The 5,206-nt window shown below is 43.2% G+C and overlaps 7 non-coding genes across 7 annotated transcripts; all 7 read left to right on the forward strand.

Annotated features, from left to right (window-relative positions):
- Window positions 1-775: 775 nt before the first annotated feature.
- Window positions 776-848, forward strand: trnak-uuu (transfer RNA lysine (anticodon UUU)). The gene has a single exon. It is a non-coding gene; the product is annotated as a tRNA-Lys (tRNA).
- Window positions 849-1,097: 249 nt separating this feature from the next.
- On the forward strand, window positions 1,098-1,170 carry trnak-uuu (transfer RNA lysine (anticodon UUU)). Its single transcript has one exon. It is a non-coding gene; the product is annotated as a tRNA-Lys (tRNA).
- A 401-nt stretch (window positions 1,171-1,571) lies between these two features.
- trnak-uuu (transfer RNA lysine (anticodon UUU)) lies at window positions 1,572-1,644 on the forward strand. The gene has a single exon. It is a non-coding gene; the product is annotated as a tRNA-Lys (tRNA).
- Window positions 1,645-1,877: 233 nt separating this feature from the next.
- On the forward strand, window positions 1,878-1,950 carry trnak-uuu (transfer RNA lysine (anticodon UUU)). Its single transcript has one exon. It is a non-coding gene; the product is annotated as a tRNA-Lys (tRNA).
- An 883-nt stretch (window positions 1,951-2,833) lies between these two features.
- trnak-cuu (transfer RNA lysine (anticodon CUU)) lies at window positions 2,834-2,906 on the forward strand. The gene has a single exon. It is a non-coding gene; the product is annotated as a tRNA-Lys (tRNA).
- Window positions 2,907-3,139: 233 nt separating this feature from the next.
- Window positions 3,140-3,212, forward strand: trnak-uuu (transfer RNA lysine (anticodon UUU)). The gene has a single exon. It is a non-coding gene; the product is annotated as a tRNA-Lys (tRNA).
- A 701-nt stretch (window positions 3,213-3,913) lies between these two features.
- trnak-cuu (transfer RNA lysine (anticodon CUU)) lies at window positions 3,914-3,986 on the forward strand. Its single transcript has one exon. It is a non-coding gene; the product is annotated as a tRNA-Lys (tRNA).
- Window positions 3,987-5,206: the final 1,220 nt, after the last annotated feature.

A 5,206-nucleotide genomic window follows, 5' to 3' on the forward strand; every position in this document is an offset into this window, starting at 1 on the left:
GCCCTCTCTCCTTTTCACACTTTAACCCCAAGCCAAGCTCCTCCCACATCAGTTGAAGCTGCTGCACAACGATTGGTCAGACTGCGGGTCAATTTTAGACACTTTTTCTGCACGGGGATTTTTTACGATTGCTCTAAACACTGCATCAGCCTTTAATGGTTTATTCCTGCAGCAGTGCACCTACCAACAGGCAAGGCAGGGGGGACACAAGGGGGCCTCCAACGGCTGACAACTTTTACAGCAGCGGCTCAAAATGTACACAATTTGCAATGACAATATTTAACCTCCCTACGGGGGCCCCATTTAACAGTACTCATTCTCAGTTACAGTTTTCACACTAAACAGTAAAACTTCTCAGTTTTTTTTACACTTATTTCAGGAACACAGACCACTCCTCAATCACAACCCATTTCCATTTCATACATATTTAAGCATGCCCTAATCTCTCCTATTCCTCAGATGCTGATTTCACTGGCGTCTCGGTAGACCGCTTTCCACATCTTCAACCTGGCGGGCAAATTGGTGCAGGAATGGCACTGCTGGGTAAATGACACCTTCCTGTGTCTCTGCAGCTGCTGTTTAATTTCCCCTCATGTGTGCGCCCTCCTATCACCAAACGCTCTCTGACCATCACTTGTAACTGCTACCAATTTACTGAACACATGTATTTCTTGGATTGTTGATGGTACTCTCCATAAAATGCCTTATTATTCATTAAATACATGTGGATTTTAAGTCCGGGCGATCATTATCTCCAGAGGGTGTGCTTCTCAAAGCCTGTGTAGCTCAGTCGGTAGAGCATCAGACTTTTAATCTGAGGGTCCAGGGTTCAAGTCCCTGTTCAGGTGTCAAAGCTGTCATTTAATTAGTCAACAGTGCTCCTTCCCTGTGGCCTTCGGAGACCGATCTTTGAACCCACCTGGAGATTTGTTGAATTGGACATTTGAAGAGTCTTTCACTTGTAACTACCTGTTTAATGAACACATGTATTTCTTGGATTGTTGATGGTACGCTCGATAAAATGCTTTATTATTCACTAAATACATGTGGATTTTAAGTCCGGGCGATCATTATCTCCAGAGGGTGTGCTTCTCGAAGCCTGTGTAGCTCAGTCGGTAGAGCATCAGACTTTTAATCTGAGGGTCCAGGGTTCAAGTCCCTGTGCAGGTGTGAAAGTTGTCATTTAATCAGTCAGCAGTGCTCCTTCCTTGTGGATTTCACAGACCGATTTTTGAACCCACCTGGAGATTTGTTGAATTGGAGATTGGAACAGTCTTTCACTTGTAACTGCTACCAATTTACTGAACACATACATTTCAAATCCCTGTTCAGGTGTCAAAACTGTAATTTAATCAATCAGCAGTGCTCCTTCCCTGTGGCCTTCGGAGACCGATCTTTGAACCCACCTGGAGATTTGACGAGTCTTTCACTTGTAACTGCTACCAATTTAATGAACACATGTATTTCTTGGATTGTTGATGGTACTCTCAACAAAATGCCTTATTATTCATTAAATACATGTGGATTTTAAGTCCGGGCGATCATTATCTCCAGAGGGTGTGCCTCTCAAAGCCTGTGTAGCTCAGTCAGTAGAGCATCAGACTTTTAATCTGAGGGTCCAGGGTTCAAGTCCCTGTTCAGGTGTCAAAACTGTAATTTAATCAGTCAACAGTGCTCCTTCCCTGTGGCCTTCGGAGACCGATCTTTGAACCTAACTGGAGATTTGACGAGTCTTTCTCTTGTAACTACCTGCTTAATGAACACATGTATATCTTGGATTGTTGATGGTACTCTCGTTAAAATGCTTTATTATTCACTAAATATATGTGGATTTTAAGTCCGGGCGATCGTTATCTCCAGAGGGTGTGCTTCTCAAAGCCTGTGTAGCTCAGTCGGTAGAGCATCAGACTTTTAATCTGAGGGTCCAGGGTTCAAATCCCTGTTCAGGTGTGGAAGTTGTCATTTAATCAGTCAACAGTGCTCCTTCCTTGTGGATTTCACAGACCGATCCTTGAACCCACCTGGAGATTTGTTGAATTGGACATTTGAAGAGTCTTTCACTTGTAACTGCTACCAATTTACTGAACACATGTATTTCTTGGATTGTTGATGGCACTATCCCTAAGATACTTTATTATTCACTAAATACATGTGGAGTTTAAGTCCGGGCGATCGTTATCTCCAGAGGGTGTACTTCTCAAAGCCTGTGTAGCTCAGTCAGTAGAGCATAAGACCCTTAATCTGAGGGTCCAGGGTTCAAATCCCTGTTCAGGTGTCAAAACTGTCATTTAATCAGTCAGTAGTGCTCCTTCCCTGTGGCCTTCGTAGACCGATCTTTGAACCCACCTGGAGATTTGACGAGTCTTTCTCTTGTAACTACCTGTTTAATGAACACATGTATATCTTGGATTGTTGATGGTACTCTCGTTAAAATGCTTTATTATTCACTAAATACATGTGGATTTTGAGTCCGGGCGATCGTTATCCCCAGAGGGTGTGCTTCTCAAAGCCTGTGTAGCTCAGTCAGTAGAGCATAAGACCCTTAATCTGAGGGTCCAGGGTTCAAGTCCCTGTGCAGGTGTGAAAGTTGTCATTTAATCAGTCAGCAGTGCTCCTTCCTTGTGGATTTCACAGACCGATCTTTGAACCCACCTGGAGATTTGTTGAATTGGAGATTGGAACAGTCTTTCACTTGTAACTGCTACCAATTTAATGAACACATGTATTTCTTGGATTGTTGATGGCACTATCCCTAAGATACTTTATTATTCACTAAATACATGTGGATTTTAAGTCCGGGCGATCGTTATCCCCAGAGGGTGTGCTTCTCAAAGCCTGTGTAGCTCAGTCGGTAGAGCATAAGACCCTTAATCTGAGGGTCCAGGGTTCAAATCCCTGTTCAGGTGTCAAAACTGTCATTTAATCAGTCAACAGTGCTCCTTCCCTGTGGCCTTCGGAGCCCGATCTTTGAACCCACCTGGAGATTTGAAGAGTCTTTCACTTGTAACTACCTGTTTAATGAACACATGTATTTCTTGGATTGTTGATGGTACGCTCGATAAAATGCTTTATTATTCACTAAATACATGTGGATTTTAAGTCCGGGCGATCATTATCTCCAGAAGGTGTGCCTCTCAAAGCCTGTGTAGCTCAGTCGGTAGAGCATCAGACTTTTAATCTGAGGGTCCAGGGTTCAAGTCCCTGTTCAGGTGTCAAAGCTGTCATTTAATTAGTCAACAGTGCTCCTTCCCTGTGGCCTTCGGAGACCGATCTTTGAACCCACCTGGAGATTTGACGAGTCTTTCTCTTGTAACTACCTGTTTAATGAACACATGTATATCTTGGATTGTTGATGGTACTCTCGTTAAAATGCTTTATTATTCACTAAATACATGTGGATTTTGAGTCCGGGCGATCGTTATCCCCAGAGGGTGAGCTTCTCAAAGCCTGTGTAGCTCAGTCAGTAGAGCATAAGACCCTTAATCTGAGGGTCCAGGGTTCAAGTCCCTGTGCAGGTGTGAAAGTTGTCATTTAATCAGTCAGCAGTGCTCCTTCCTTGTGGATTTCACAGACCGATCCTTGAACCCACCTGGAGATTTGTTGAATTGGAGATTGGAACAGTCTTTCACTTGTAACTGCCTGTTTACTGAACACATACATTTCAAATCCCTGTTCAGGTGTCAAAGCTGTCATTTAATCAGTCAGTAGTGCTCCTTCCCTGTGGCCTTCGGAGACCGATCTTTGAACCCACCTGGAGATTTGACGAGTCTTTCTCTTGTAACTACCTGCTTAATGAACACATGTATATCTTGGATTGTTGATGGTACTCTCGTTAAAATGCTTTATTATTCACTAAATACATGTGGATTTTGAGTCCGGGCGATCGTTATCCCCAGAGGGTGTGCTTCTCTAAGCCTGTGTAGCTCAGTCGGTAGAGCATAAGACCCTTAATCTGAGGGTCCAGGGTTCAAATCCCTGTTCAGGTATCAAAACTGTCATTTAATCAGTCAACAGTGCTCCTTCCCTGTGGCCTTCGGAGACCGATCTTTGAACCCACCTGGAGATTTGTTGAATTGGAGATTGGAACAGTCTTTCACTTGTAACTGCTACCAATTTAATGAACACATGTATTTCTTGGATTGTTGATGGTACTCTCGATAAAATGCTTTATTAGTCACTAAATACATGTGGATTTTAAGTCCGGGCGATCGTTATCTCCAGAGGGTGTGCTTCTCTAAGCCTGTGTAGCTCAGTCGGTAGAGCATCAGACTTTCAGACCACGCATAGAGGTGTTAAACCGCTTCAGTCAAACGGCGTTCCTGCTCAGTAAATTTAGATAAGATTAAAGCAAATGATGTGTTTGCAGCAACGAGTCGTTCACTGGTGGACTTAAGAGAAAGAAAAACAGCACACCACATACACGCTGCTCCATTTGCTCACCATGAGTAATTTTATGTTTTGCTTGAAGGGAAATTGGTGCACGTGCACTTTGGCTGTAATTGTTTCAGAGCTGAGAGCTAATTATTACTTTTTGAAAACAAAGTGTACAGATTAAATGTGACTTATCTTGCTACGCCTGCAGAATATAAACGTCCTCTCATACGGGCTGATCTCCCTCGCCCCCTGTCCCTGAGGAAGTCCAGTGCCACTGTGAAGGCAACTCTCACGAGACAGTGCGAGATCCATGATGGCGGCGTCCAGCTGCTAGACAACAACAAACAACTCTGATCGGACTTTAAAGCATTTTGTTTTTACTCTCTTTTTTTTTTTCTCTACAAATTCCATTTCCTTTTTCTTTTTCTAAAATCGGAATACAACTTCAACCGACCTGAACCCCCTGGTGAATTGTTTTGACGACCTCGGCATCATGAGCACGGCATCTTCACTCACCAAGAAAACCAGGAAATCCAGCCAGTCCAGATTACAAAAGAGCATTTTCAGACTCACTGCCCTGCACAGGTACATCTCCATCCATATCCCCGAAACCCCCGCGCTGCACCGAGGTAAGAGAAAATAGAGCTCGCCATTTTTAAGTCGATATGAATCACTTTTCGAAGTTGGAAAACTTTCAGTTAGTTGAGGTGACATGAACATCTAATATTGAGTTAACACAACATTTTCTTAGACTTGAAGTAAAACTAACTTAAAATGTTGTCATCATGATTTTTATGCAGTCAGCAGGTCTCACTCTCCTTTCTTCATATCC

Source organism: Labrus mixtus, chromosome 10, assembly GCF_963584025.1.
Source record: "Labrus mixtus chromosome 10, fLabMix1.1, whole genome shotgun sequence".
NCBI classification, from domain to species: domain Eukaryota; kingdom Metazoa; phylum Chordata; class Actinopteri; order Labriformes; family Labridae; genus Labrus; species Labrus mixtus.